This window comes from Nicotiana sylvestris, chromosome 4 (assembly GCF_000393655.2).
Source record: "Nicotiana sylvestris chromosome 4, ASM39365v2, whole genome shotgun sequence".
NCBI classification, from domain to species: Eukaryota; Viridiplantae; Streptophyta; class Magnoliopsida; order Solanales; family Solanaceae; genus Nicotiana; species Nicotiana sylvestris.
Genome location: NC_091060.1, coordinates 181,069,123 through 181,084,885, shown reverse-complemented (window position 1 = coordinate 181,084,885; position 15,763 = coordinate 181,069,123).

The following is a 15,763-nucleotide window of genomic DNA, read 5'->3' as shown; positions in this document are numbered from 1 at the left end:
CCAATAACAGCCATTTCTTATTTTTTAGCATTGACCTCAACTATACTTTATGCATGTTCTTTATTCTCCTTTTGTTCCTTGTAGTCATATTCCTTATTTTAACGACAATTCATAGGATTAAGTGGAGTACTTATAAAAATCATTAAAAGATACTAAAAGCAAAAATAATCTAACTTTATCACACAAAGTTCACGAAGGTTGGGGTCATTTTCTAGAAACAATTATAGGGAACTAACTACCTCTTTCTTCTTAACTAAAAAGATGTACAGTTACAAGAAAACTTATTGATGTATATAAGTTCTAACAAGTAAATTTGTTATGTGGTGTAATAATCGCCACCTAGGCCTTCTTTAAAGGATATACACTGAAGACCAAAAAGCAAGGAGCTTCATTGTGATTATGACAACTAATTAATTAGGTCTGTATCTAATACGAAAATACAACGAAAATAAAGAGTTTTCTCACTGCATATATTTTGGTCAGCTTTGTCCATTTATCTATTTTTTTACGTCCCTGTTAGCTAACCTCCTAGCCCTTGCCTCCCATCCATTACGAAGTAGGCAGAATGAGAAAATTATCAGCAAAAATATAAACTGCATATCATATTGCACTCTACATAAGAATTATCACCAACTTTTTAAGAGTAGACATTACACCCAAGAGTCCTAAAAAATAAACAAAAAGAGAATATATTAAACTCTAAGAAGTTGGACATCTCAGTAGATATTACAACCAGAGGAGCATGTTTCCAAAATACTTGTAAAGGCATAATGACCTCACTTCCAAAAATAGTCATGAAGCAAATTGTAGTTAATCATCCCTCTAATCAATCCTCAAAGGTGAGTCTACATATTCTAAAAAAAAGAAGAAGAAACAATTAACATATTTAAATATTAATTAATGTAAAAAATAACTATCCAATATGCAGTAATAACCATATAAGTTAAGTTTTGTAGTGATGTCCATGTATCACTAGTGAGACATACACGTTGGTTCTTAATAAGATTTTTAAGTTTTTCCTTCTCTTCATGATAAATCCTCAAACAATGTCTAGCAACAGTTACACGAGAAGGTAATTCGAAATTAGGTAAGGCTTTAGCCATTAATTTCTTAAATCCTTCTCCTTCAACGACTCTAAAAGGTTGCTCATCAAGAATTACAAATTCGGCAATCGCCCTCCTAATGTCATCCAAATTATACACTACCCTTTCAGTAGCGCCCGAACCACCTTCTAGCCACCCTTCCTTGATAGGTTTTAATGTTGATTGTCTCTTATCAATGGCTCTAAAGGGAGATTTGTGACATGTAGAAGTTAAATACGACCATAATGTAGTAGTCCCATTCTTGCTACCTGTAACAAATATTTTAGGACAATAATTGCATTTTGCCTTACATTTACCTCCTTTAGCAATAAATTTGGAGATGTGATTCCAAATCTCGGACGTCTCTCTACCACTATTTCCAGATTTAGATTTTTCTGATGGAGTCGTTCTTTTTTGCTTCTTAGGAGGAGTGCATCGATGAGGAGTGTCTTCACTTTGTTTTTGAGCTGCCACTGGCGAAGGATTATTGACAACCACCTCTACATCTGCTCCAGAAGTTGTAGTTTCCATTCTTAGAAAGAGTTCCTGCAAATAGAACATATCTAGTTACTATTTACCTCATGGAATTTACCTTCGCATTGTGACAACAAATAACAGATGCAAAGAAATACACCAGCTCATACGTTGAGGAATAAGACAAAATCACATAACAATGTAAGAAATACATCTCTCTTAATTTTACACAGTTCATATTATTTAACCAAATGATTCAAAATATAAGTAAACAAGTTTCAATATCTTTTTAAGTAACAATCAATTACTCATGTTAATCACCTAAGAGAAACAAAATAAATAAATGAATTCAACAATAGGGAGGAATACAACAGATTTGCAAAAAAAAAACTTGCTAATCTGAAAAAGAAAAATCTTAGTTAATTGGGGAAAAGCAAGGTATATGTATGCAGCTAAAAGAAAACATGTAAAATGAGAGCAAAAGAGCTTTACTGATGAGAGCTTTACCGATGAGAGTTTTACCAATGATAGGGTTTGAGCAAAGGAAGAGCATGGGTTTTTTGCCTTTGGAGAAGAGGCAAAATGATTTCAATTGTTTACGTGTTTTAGAACAGCTTTAGGACAATCTATTGCTACTTTAGGATTAGATTTTGGTTTGGGCTCAATTATTCTTTTATGGGCTAAACAAAAACAAATATTTACATGGGCTATAATACCAACTTAAAATATTATGCTATATAAAGAAATTATAATAAAAATTAAGAAATATTTATAACTTACATTCTAATAAATATTTTTATCTATCTAATATATAAAATATGTATACATGTAATGTCGGGTTGGTTCGGTTTCGGTTTGACTTTTTTTAGTTAATATCAAACCAACCCTATTGTGGTCGGGTTTTATTTTTCAATACCAAACTAAGTCAAACCAAACCACTAGTCGATTTTTTTTCCCGGGTTGACTCGGGTTTTCGGGTTGGTACGGGTTATCGGTTTGGTTTATACACCCCTACGTAAGGAGGAATAAGAAGCATATTGTGTGATTGCTAGGAGTTTAATGGTTGGTATTGCTGAAACATTTTCCTTCGCTTACTAAAAGCTTATCGTTTATTATCAATGTTCGAATTTACACCCGCACTACTTGAACTTCAAACTATTGATTGATGGTGGAGGTGCTCAATTCATTGTCATCCGTCTTATTATATAAGCAACCGCAAAATGGACTGGACGATAAGTTGAGATAATGTGCTTAATTCCTTCAAGGGGCTTTTTCATATATACATACTGGTATATTTTTTATGGACCTACGAAATTTCAGGTCAATCAGAATCCGTATTTTTTTTTTACAAAATCAACATATACTAATACACACGAAAAATGGATAAAATTACGGTTTCATGTTGCATGAACCCAAAAGTTATTGCGAAGCAATGAGTATTGGTCACTAGGCCGTTTTATGTGGACCTACGAAATTTTAGGCCAATCGAAGTCCATCAATTTTCTTTTACAAAATCTGCATATAATAATACACACGAAAAAGTGAACATAATAACAAATTCGTGTTGCATGACGATAAGACTCCATAAAATGAACCATAAAGTAATGACGAAACAATGAGTATTGGTCATTAGACCGTTTCCGATGGTCATACGAACTTTCAGACCAATTGAAATCCGTCCAAAAAATTCTACGAAACCAACATGTATAACTACTACACACAAACAGTAAATATAATTATAAATTCGTATTGCATGACCCAAAACACCAAAAAAGTCGAAGTGATGAGTATCGATCACTAGGCCGCTTTTTGTGGACCCCAATCGGAGTCCCTCAAAGAAATTCTACAAAATCAGCATGTACTAGTGCATACGAAAAAGAAGATATAATCACAAATTCGTATTGCATGAGCTCAAAACAACAAAAAATGAATGCGAAAGTTAGGGTGAAGTGATGAGTATTGGTCACTAGGTCGTTTCGTAATGACATACAATATTTTAGGCCAATTAGAGTTCGTAAAAAATATTCCACAAAATCAACATATACTAATACATACTGTCACACCTCCTTTTTCCGCACCCGCGTGGGCGCAAGGGAGTTTTTTCCAATTAAAGGACAATCGAAACGGGATTGGTTTAATTATTTCAGAGTCGCCACTTGGGAGATTTAGGGTGTCCCAAGTCACCAATTTTAATCCCGAATCGAGGAAAAGAATGACTCCATATTACAGTCTGCGTACCAGAAATCCGGATAAGGAATTCTGTTAACCCGGGAGAAGGTGTTAGGCATTCCCGAGTTCCGTGGTTCTAGCACGGTCGCTCAACTGTTATATTCGGCTTGATTATCTGATTTTATACAAGTGTGAACTTATGTGCAAAATTTAACTTTTAACCGCTTTTATCATTTACTGTTTTTATCAAGAATTGCAACGTTGTGAAAATGTATCTCGAACCGCGTTACAATCAATGTACCCGTGGTCGTCGACACACTTTGACTCCGTTGAGATTTGGATTTGGGTCACATCAATGTGCACCCGAGTTTAAGGAAATTAAATTATTAAAGGCGCGCCTAAAGCGACTAGCGTATTTATTTTGGGTAGGACCGTGGAATTTTACTAAACGGTCCATCCCGAAGTCTAAACAATTTTTAAAGCAAATATTTACTGAGGGCCCCGCAATTTGTATTTTATTTGGCGAGGCTCATCTCATTCTTATTTTTTTTAAAATGAATTTGCAACGTCATGGACACGCATCTCGAACCACGTCACAATCAATGTACCCGTGATTAGAAACACATTTCGACTCCGTTGAGAATTGGATTTGGGTCACATAAATGTGCACCCGAGTTTAAGAAGGTAAAATTTATTAAGGCGCGTCCTAAAGAGTCTAACGTATTGTTATTTTAGGAAGAGGCCGTGAAGGTTCATTAAACGGCCAAATCCAAAGTCTAGTCAATGGTTATGTATTTTATTGAGGGCCCCGGCGGTTTGTGATTTATTTGGCGAGGCTCGTCTCATTTTTATTTTAAAAGGATAAACCTATAGCGACTACATTTTCTATTAAGTTCGTCTCTAAAATAAAAGAAAAATCTCCTAATTATTTACATGCTGAAAAACGCAACTTATTAGTTATTAAGTTACGGCTTATGTGAACGGAAAATTGCGATCGCGTTTGTACAAGGAAAAACTGCTTTCATTCCACATTTTATTATTTGCTAGAACATGAGATAAATACACAATAATATCAAAGCCGATTAACTATTCTTCAAATAATTTAAACTAGCATTATTAGATGAAGAAATCATACATATGCAACCTCATTACTCATTAATTAATCGACTACATTTTTATACGAAGAGAGGAAAATTAATATTCAAACACAAATCCAAACAAAAGAATTCAACAGGAACAGGAGCCTGATTAATATTTCATTTTTCGCTTCAAGCCAAGAGTGTACAAATGTGTACCTGGAAACAGCAGTACAAGAACAAAGAAGTAGGAGTCAGCAACAGTAATAACGCAGCAACAGCAGGTTCCGCAACACCGCAAAACCAGTAACGACCAGTAGAATAACCCAGTGACAGATTGAAAACTCAGCAGTGAAAAAAGTACAATCGCAGTCAAAGCAGAAGAGAGAAAAGACACGAGATGCAGTAGCTTCGGATTTTTGAATAACACTCGAAGAAAAGCAAACAGAAATTATTCGAGTGAAAGTTCAAATTGGATTTCTCTTTTACTCTCACAAACTCTCTCAAGTATCTCTTAATATTCAAGTTCTAAAAACTCTCTTCTTTTTTCTCTCCAAAAAAAATCCTCTCAAGGTTCAAGTTCTCCCCCCTTAATGTCAAGAATAGTCCTCTATATATAGCAAGACAAGTCTTCAATTCCCAACCCCAAAATTATTCCCCCAATGGCATGCTTTGTCCCACTATTAAATGTCTTCTTTATTTTAAATTTTGTCCCCCATGCCTACATTAAATAAATAACACATTCTCAACCCATTACAATTTGTCCTCCATGCCTACATTAAATAACTAACACACTCCCAACCCATTACAATTTGTCCCCCATGCCTATATTAAAAAAGTACAAGATTCCTCCCCATTATGTTTTGTCTTGTCCCCCATTATATTAAACAAGTACATCAAAAACCCCACCCCATTATATTTGTTCCCCATGCTTAACATAAAGAATCAAAATAATGTTTAATTACCAAACTACCCCTCCGACCTTATTGCAATTACAAATCTACCCCCGAATGCAATACAATTTACCAAATTACCCCTCTGCTCTAAACAATCAATTAATCATAACTCAACCAAAATATAGTCAAGATGACCAATTTCTCAACAATCTTCAACAACAATTTACATGAACATGATGAACAACACAAACTCCAAATTAATGGAATGAATTAACCATATCGGGAACCAATCCTGGTTAATTTAGACCATGAATGTATGAGCAAGAACACAACAATACAAACAACAATATGCATGATTCAAATTAAATCAACAAATCACAAAACAAACATAAACTCACATTAAATCACTGGATTTAAACATGAACTTCAAACAAAGATGAACATGAATTAAATCTGTTTTTTAAGCAACAAACATGACGGATTCTAACGATTCAAACAACATTAACATTTTCTGGAAAATTCATAACAACATGAAACAAATTGAAGAAATAATTAATTAAATTTCAATTTGAATCTAACAAGCATTAAACTAACAAATATTCACTTAAACAACAACAAATACTCACTTAAGCAACAATACGAACATGAAATAAACATGAAAAACAATTAATTAATCTTTCATTTGGAATCTGAAAAATTAATTTAAAAAACAACACATGAACATGAACTAAAAATTAATTCCAACGATAAACAAAACAAACATTTTCCGATTTTAGATTCGAAAATATCAAAAAAAAAATACGGACAAACATAAAACTCAAAAATCACTAACCGGATTGAAATGAAATATGTACGGACTGTTTTGTCGACCCAAACTTAGAACAAATGACGATGAAAACAAACTGTCCGGAAACGAGTATCGCACCAAGATAATTTGTCGCCGAAGACGACCACGAACGGACGACCAAAGAAGATGGCCGCCCGTCACAAGAAGATGGACTGTGAATCAGCTGGGGCGTGTATGGTCACGTGAAGAAGCTGGCGCGAGCAGCAGTGATGGGTTTGTTTGGCGTCGAACTGGACGACGAGCGGCTGCGGCAACGACTGCCATGGTAGAAGGTGAAGCAGCGTCAACGACGCACTGGGGAACGGACTGGAAGACGAGCCTCAACGAAAGCAGAAACAGCAGCTGCCCGGATTGTTTGCTTAGGCTTCTGCTTAAGCAGTAGCAGCTGCGGCGAAGAAAACTGCAGCGAACAACAATGGTGGAATAGGCAGCAGCTATGGTCATCGACTCAAGGACATCGTTGAGGCAGCAGATGCAGTCGAAGCAACTGAAAAGGGGTTAACGAGGACGACGAAGATGCAGCTGTAGCGACCATGATAATGGTCGTTCGTCCGTGCGAAGGGGCTGTGTAGTTCGGTGGTGTTTGGACGGAAAGCTGGGCCGCTAGGTCGTGGGGGTGATGAGGGTGGTATGGGTGAGCGAAGAAGAAGGTAAAGGGGCAGCCATGGAAAGCAGCCATGGATGGCTTGGAATGAAGGTTTTGGGAGAGAAAGAAGATGGAGGGGGGCGGGTAGTTAGTTTTAGGTTTTTAGGGTTTTTTTGTTTGTATTTTGTTTTGTTTTGTGTTAGGACAAAAATGAAGAGTGGGTCTTGGGCTAATGGGTTAATGGGGCGGACCGGGTCGACCCGGTTTGAAGTGGACTGGGTCATGGAGAAGATTGGGCAATTTTTTGGGCCTTTGGCTTATAATTGAAGAAGTGGCCCAATCCGATTTTTCTTTGTATTTTTGTTCTCTTTTCTTCTTTTATTTTCTAAAACTAAATTATGAAAATACTTAAATTATTATTAAGAACTAAATTAAGTTATAAAAGCGCAAATTAACTCCCAATAACAATTAACGCACAATTAAGTAATAATTAAGCATAAAATTGTATATTTGGATATTAAATGCTAAAAATGCAAAAGGTGCCTATTTTTGTAATTTTTAATTTTTGTAAAACTAATTTAATTACTAACAATTGTAGAATTAAATCCTACATGCAAAATGCGACATATTTTTATATTTTTTATTAATTTAACAAATAAGCAAACACAAACAAATACAAATAATTATCCAAAAATATCACAAAAATACTCAAAATTGCACACCAAGGAAAATCATTTTATTTTGCATTTTTTGGGAGTATTTCTCATATAGGGCAAAAATCACGTGCTTACAGCTGCCCCTCTTTGCCCGGAGACACGAAGGGTTTTCGTGCAAAGATAAAGCGAGCGATTTTTGCCCATCCGAGTACTCCGTGTGAAGCATTTTTTGAAAAAGATTTAACCGAACCTTTGCTTCAAAGGTTTCCTACATATCCCTGGCTAAAGAGGAATCAGGTTAATGTAGTTCGGAAAATTTTGGTAGCTGGGATTACCGTGGGATTGCAATGTTACTGCTGTTGCATGTTGTTATCACTGCTTACTGATCTCCTTATTACACCGTGCTTAAAATAAAATAAGAAGCTAGGCTAGATTGAAATTTGTTCTTGTTGCCTTGCTTTCTTGTCGGCTTGTGTTTCCTCCGGTGCTTTTCTTCCTTGAACTTGGGAATGATACTGGCCCTTTGCTTTTCTGAATACCAGTTTTCATCATTTTGCTCGGTCCGCTGAGGACATGGCTTTCTTCATTAAGCTTTTTGGCGGTTCCTCTGGTGGGTACGGCTCTCTTCATCAGACTTGTTATGCTGGGCATGATTTAATGTTCACCGGCTGCTTCTTTCAAGATGCCTCTTTCCTTCCTTTTTGACTCATGCGCCTGAATTTGTGATGGGATTTCTTGTTGCAACCTTATGTTTCCCGGTGCTGGTGATTTTATTGTTTCCTGCTGGGGATTCTTGTTGTAACCCTCTGTTTTATTGTCTTCTGACTTGATCTTGAAACGTATGCCTCTGTTGTATGGGCGGGCTCCCAACTTCAATACTTGACAATTAATGCTGAATGTATTCCTCTGTTATCTGGGCGGGCTCCCAACTTCAATGCTCGAAATATAAAGACTGAAATGTATGCCTCTGTTATCTGGGCGGGCTCCCAACTTCAACGCTTGAAATGTAAAGACTGAAATGTATTCCTCTGTTATTATGGGCGGGCTCCCAATTTCAACACTTGAAATGAAAAGACTGAATGTATTCATCTGTTATTATGGGCGGGCTCCCAATTTCAACACTTGAAATGAAAAGACTGAATGTATTCCTCTGTTATTATGGGCGGGCTCCCAATTTCAACACTTGAAATGAAAAGACTGAATGTATGCCTCTGTTATCTGGGCGGGCTCCCAACTTCAACTCTGGAAATATAAAGACTGAAATGTATGCCTCTGTTATCTGGGCGGGCTCCCAACTTCAACGCTTGAAAGTAAAGACTGAATGTATTCCTCTGTTATTATGGGCGGGCTCCCAATTTCAACACTTGAAAGTAAAGACTGAATGTATTCCTCTGTTATTATGGGCGGGCTCCCAATTTCAACACTTGAAAGTAAAGACTGAATGTATTCCTCTGTTATTATGGGCGGGCTCCCAATTTCAACACTTGAAAGTAAAGACTGAATGTATTCCTCTGTTATTATGGGCGGGCTCCCAATTTCAACACTTGAAAGTAAAGACTGAATGTATTCCTCTGTTATTATGGGCGGGCTCCCAATTTCAACACTTGAAAGTAAAGACTGAATGTATTCCTCTGTTATTATGGGCGGGCTCCCAATTTCAACACTTGAAAAGTAAAGACTGAATGTATGCCTCTGTTGTCTGGGCGGGCTCCCAACTTCAACGCTTGAAAGTAAAGACTGAATGTATTCCTCTGTTATTATGGGCGGGCTCCCAATTTCAACAACTTAGGATTGGGTAAAACTAAACTTAGGAGGAAATGCGTCTCCTATGGGTAAAACTAAACTTAGGAGGAAATGCGTCTCCTATGGGTAAAAGTAAACTTAGGAAGTGCGTCTCCTACTGGTAAAACTAGACTTAGGAGGAAATGCGTCTCCTATGGGTAAAAATGGACTTAGGAAGTGCGTCTCCTACTGGTAAAACTAAACTTAGGAGGAAATGCCTCTCCTATGGTTAAAAACATAAACTTAGGAGGAAATGCGTCTCCTATAGGTAAAAGTAAACTTAGGAGGAAATGCGTCTCCTATGGGTAAAACTTAGGAAGTGCGTCTCCTATTGGCAAAACTAGACCTAGGAAGTGTGTCTCCTATTGGTAAAGGCATGGAATGTATTCCCTTGTTATACAGGTGGGCGCCTGATGGTAAAGACATGAGATGTATTCCCTTGTTATACAGGTGGGTGCCTGAAATGAACAGACAAAAAGTATTCCTCTCGTTATTCAGGTGGGCGCCTGTTTTTTTTGAGAAAATTTTCGCGATGAGAAAATTTTCTGCCCCGGTTTGATGATCTTCTTTATGGCATGTTCTTCCGCCATCTGTAACATTTCTTTTCCCTGCTTCAAATCAAAGAAAGATTTTGTTAGTTTTAAAAGAAAAAAACATGGTTGCTTTCCCTTTTTTTTTCTTTTTTTTTCGGCGTTCCATTACACTATCAGAACTTGCTGGGGATGATACTATTTATTGGGGATGATATTACTGTTGGGGATCATGTCCCTGCTGGTGAACACATTCCCGTTGGGGGTGGTTTTTCCTCTTCTTTCCTTGCTCCACATTGTCCGACCTTTTTGGAATTTGGTCGATGATCGGCCAAGGATGCTCTTGCATCTCGACCCCTTTTTCACTATACCCCCTTGACATTTAGGCCAACTCATCATTCGGTCTTGCAACAAATGTCTTTTCCGTTTCATTGTATTATCTTTGGCATGTCCTGTTCGCCTTTTGCTTCGCAGCATTTTGGCAATTAGTAGTAAGCTCTGAAAAACAAAATCCTTCTAAAAAACAAACTACTGGAGAAAAACACTATAAACCCAAAATAAAAAGTGATGACTTTAAAAAGATGAAAGAAAAAGTCTTTCTGAACAAATGTTGGAGAAAGAAAAAATAAAGAACTTATCCGAATGGTACAATCAATCCCAATGATCATGTCATGCATTTCTGGATTAACCAACTCAGTCTATTCATATCGATCAATTTTTCTGACGGCCTTACTTTGCTGGGGATGTGCAGAAGCCCAACTTTCGCCGGATGCGGATCTTATCTTGCTAGCCCCCTTTATATCCTTGTCGCCTCATAGTGCCCTTCGAGGGGTTTTCACTGATGAGGCTCTCTCATTTTTCTCAATTCTCGTCGCCTTATGGTGCCTGTGAAGGATTTCACCGATAAGACTCTTCTCATTTTATTTTCTAAGCTGGAGATTGGAGTGTTACCGACATGACTCTTTGCTGGGGATGTGCAGAAGCCCAACTTTCGCCGGATGCGGCCCATTTTTTGCCAATCTTATCTTGCTAGCCCCCTTTATATCCTTGTCGCCTCATAGTGCCCTTCGAGGGGTTTTCACTGATGAGACTCTCTCATTTCTCTCAATTCTCGTCGCCTTATGGTGCCGATATGACTCTTTGCTGGGGATTCTTTAGGTTATCAATTCGTTGCCGACTTTCTCTGCTTTTATTTGCTTAACTTGGCTTTCCTCGGATTCTGATCGGGAGGTCTTTTTTGGACATCAACATGGGTTTTTTTTTGTTTATGGCTAAAAGAAAAAGAGGGCATCAAAAAGGGTTCAAAATAATTCTGATGGGTAAAAACCATTACAACTCTTGGAATCGAACTTCTTTCCCAACATTACAAACATAACTTCTGCCCCAGTTTCTTGCTTGGGGATTCTTATTTTTTGGTTACACTATGACCGAGCCGTGAGGCGCCTACGTATCCTTCTTTGAGGAATCAGGTCAAACGTAGTTCACAACTCCTTTTTTCTTTTTTCTCTTTTTTTTTCTTTCTTTTTTTTTCTTTTGTTTTTATTATATTTTTCTTCTCTTTTTTTTTTTTCTCATTTTCATTATTGATTCCAAAAGAGGGGTATGAAAGAATAGATAAGGCTCAAAAGGGGAAGCAAAGGTTAAAATGTTTGGATAGAAGAAAAAGTTGCCTCCGTCATTTCATTCTCCGATGAATGCCAAGTATAAACAAACAAACAACAATTAATAGCAATGTCGATGCATCTTTCCTCGACATCTGTCTAACATAAAGCGTAACTGGATAACATCTTGGTCACAATAGATGGCCACTGCCAATTCGGGACAAATTTGCCATTTTTGCTTTGGCCTGATGTGGGAGGATCCGTTTCAACACTTGCTGTCCCTCTTCAAATTTCCTGATATCATCTACATCCCCTAAATTGATGTCTTATGCGTCATTTAAGTTGGGCTTGGATTTCTCTTCCAACTAGCTTAACTCTCTATTTGTCTTTTTGAAGGCTTTATTATCATCGTATCCCGATTCGTCATCGTGATTGACCTTTTGTATAATCAGTTCGGAATCAGATTGATTTTTAGACTAAGTTGAAGATCCGTTATGCATGCCACGTCATTGGAATCAGTATAAAGAGCTTTGTTTAGAAAGAGAAAAGGAAGAAAACAGACTTAAAACAAAATAAGAAGAGAAAAGCTTTCGCTTTATAGAAATACGGGATAACAGAGTTTCACACTAAAACAAAACTGGATTACAACTCTGCAATAATCCAAAACAAGAAAGAAAAATCAGAGCCCACTACCAAGACTCCCTTCGGATAGGACGAGGAGTAGCCGTCCAATTGTTGACCGTCCAATTTTTCATTTATTTTCACCGGCACGGATCGTCATTAATGTTTGGCGGCTCTGGAACCTGAACCTCGATCCTATTTGTGTTGATGAGTTCTTGCACGACATTCTTCAACTTCCAACATCTCTCGGTATCGTGTCCGGGAGCCCCCGAACAATATTCACAACTTGCTAAAGGGTCAAGATTTTCAGGAAGGGGATTTGGTAATTTGGGCTCAATAGGATTCAATAGGCCTAACTGCCTCAATTTGTGGAACACGGTAGTATAGGATTCTCCCAGCGGAGTATATTTCTGCTTCCTCTCATTCTTAAAAGCTTGATTCCCCCGGAAACCTGACCCTGGAGGATTTCTATAGGCCCTCGGAAGTGGATATATGTTTGGTGGAGGTGGGTATGTATTTTGGGGAGCCGGTGCACGCCATTGTGCGTGTGCTGGAGAGTGGGTATAGGTTTGTGCATGATGAACGGAAAAATGGGGATCTGGCAGTGAGTAATAATGTCGTGGAGGGCTATATGGAGTGCGGGGGTAATTTTGGTGGTAGGGTCATGGGTGGCCATAGTAGGGTGACGGGCCTCTAGATCCGAACCAGGCTCCAGACTCAACGGTCGTGACATCTTCTTTCTTCTCCTTCCCCAGTACACCCTCAGTGCCGCTCTGGATGGCCTGAGTGGTTGCTTTGATTGCCGAATAGCTCAGGATTTTGTTGGACCTGAGTCCCTCTTCGATCATACCGCCCATTTTAACTACTTCATTGAAAGATTTACCAACTGTCGTCACTAGATGACCAAAGTAAGTTGGCTCCAAGGTTTGTAAGAAGTAGTCCACCATCTCTCCCTCTCTCATAGGAGGATCGACTCTGGCTGCTTGCTCTCTCCAGCGGAACCCGAACTCGCGAAAACTTTCCCCGGGCTTCTTCCCGGTCCTCAACAACGTGAGACGGTCAGGGACTATCTCGAGATTGTATTGGAAATGACCTGCAAAAGCCTGCGCCAGATCATCCCAAGTGTACCATCTGCTGGAATCCTGTTTGGTATACCATTCGAGTGCCGATCCGCTCAGACTTTGGCCAAAATAGGCTATCAGCAGTTCATCTTTACCGCCTGCCCCTCTCATTTTACTACAGAATCCCCGCAAATGTGCCATGGGATCACCGTGCCCTTCATATAAATCAAACTTAGGCATCTTGAACCCAGCCGGGAGTTGGACATCCGGGAAAGGGCATAGATCTTTGTAGGCCATGCTGACCTGGTTGCCCAATCCATGCAGGTTCCTGAAGGACTGCTCCAGGCTTTTGAATTTCCTCAATACCTCATCTTGTTCTGGGGCTTTAACCGGCTTTTCAATTTCGGTCGATGCCTCCAAATGTGGATTGTAGGCATGTGGTTCGGGGGCATGGAATGTAGGCTCAGGGGGATAGTATTGCGTATCGGGAGCCTGAAGTAATGGCTCGCTGTTTGATCTTTGCAGGGTGGCTGATGTGGGTCCCATATAAGTCGGAACATTTGGTATTGGGAGAGGTTGATGGGGCGGTGGAGCTTGGGAATCATGGGGGCTTCTCTCCTGAAGACAACGGTGATTCGGGAGGCTAGTTGAGGGGCCAGAGTGAAGGTATTCCGGCATATGCCCTAGTGGCTCAGGGGTCTTTTGTGCTTTGGCTAGAGCTAGCTGCATTGCATTCATCTCTAATCCCATCCTTTCTATTTTTTCCATCGCTTCCTTTAACAACTGGCTCATCGGCCTTTCTTCCTCGGTACTATTCTCCGAAGTAGTCATGCTTGTTGCTATCGATCCTTTGGATCTGGTTTGGTAAGGGTGTATTGCCAGAACTCTTTAACAACTAACCGTCTGGTTTCAGACAACAACAAACTTTGTTAGCGTTAGAGTTTAACAGATTTGATCACAACACATAGATGATGTAATGCTCCTAGGCAGTTAACCGTTTCTACATGCTTTGCTTCAAACAACATGCGTCATCCCGGCTTGCTCATTTGTCCCCTTTTAAAGCACTTTGGGAAACCCTGTATTTTATTTTATTTTGTATTTTCTTTTTCTCTTTTTTTCTTTCTTTCTTTATTAAAAGCGGTCGAATCTTATGGAGATTGCCTACGTATCATGACCCCGCATGAATCAGACCTTGCGTAGTTCGGACCAATAAAAGCTAAACAATAATACACATTTTTCAATTTTAAAACAAACTAGGTTTCAAAGGTTTGAAGATGACCTGCAAACATGAAAATCAAGCAACCCACATATTCTAATCAAAAGATTTACAAACTCAAAAACAAAAGGCTGACCCCCTTTCTCTGTTTGACAAATGCAACCGAACGGTTATTTTTGCAAACGTGGCCCTTCCAAATTCCACATGAATTCGAGGCCGAAGAGGATTATTTTATGACACTTTTACAAACTTGTCCGTTCTTTTACGAAAATAACATTTCGACAACTGAAAGATACTCTAAGGCTATTTTGGCAAGAACGGTTTAAGACGCGGCCGAAGCTGGGTCGGCTTATTTTGATCAAAAATCCGAACGGTATTCACCTAACTGCTGACTCTTTGTTTTTTTTTCTTCAAATTACAATGAAAACGTGGAGTTGCAAACACGGCCCTTCAGCGCCTCGGGGACGAAGATTTTTAAGGCTGTGCGGGTCAACTGGACCAAACTCCTAAACATGACCCAAAAGGTGGCTGTTTATGCAAAGTCAGCCTTCCGGCGTCCCTTTCGGAAACATTCGGCTATTTATGACAAAACAGCATCACCTGACTTATTTATGACTCTTTTTATCGATTTTCAAATTAGAAAACTCAATACTGCAAACACGGCCTTTCAACGTCTCGGGGACGAAGATTTTTAAGGCTGTGTGGGTCAACTGGACCAAATCTTAAATATGACCCAAAAGTGGCTGTTTATGCAAAGTCAGCCTTCCGGCGTCCCTTTCGGGAACATTCGGCTATTTCTGACGAAACAGCATCACCCGACTTATTTATGTCTCTTTTTATCGTTTTTCGAATTAGAAAAGTCAATATTGAAAACACGGCCTTTCAACGCCTCGGGGACAAAGATTTTTAAGGCTGTGTGGGTCAACTGGACCAAATCTTAAAACAAATGACCCAAAGGTGGCTGTTTATGCAAAGTCAACCTTCCGGCGTCCCTCTCGGGAACATTCGACTATGTCTTGATAAAACAACGTCACCCGACTTCTTTATGACAAAATTAAAATTTGACATATTATTCTTTTATTATTATTATTATTTTTTTTGGCTATTTTAGCAAAAGGTGGGGTTGGACCCGATGAGGGTTGCCTACGTATCTCACATCTGGTGAG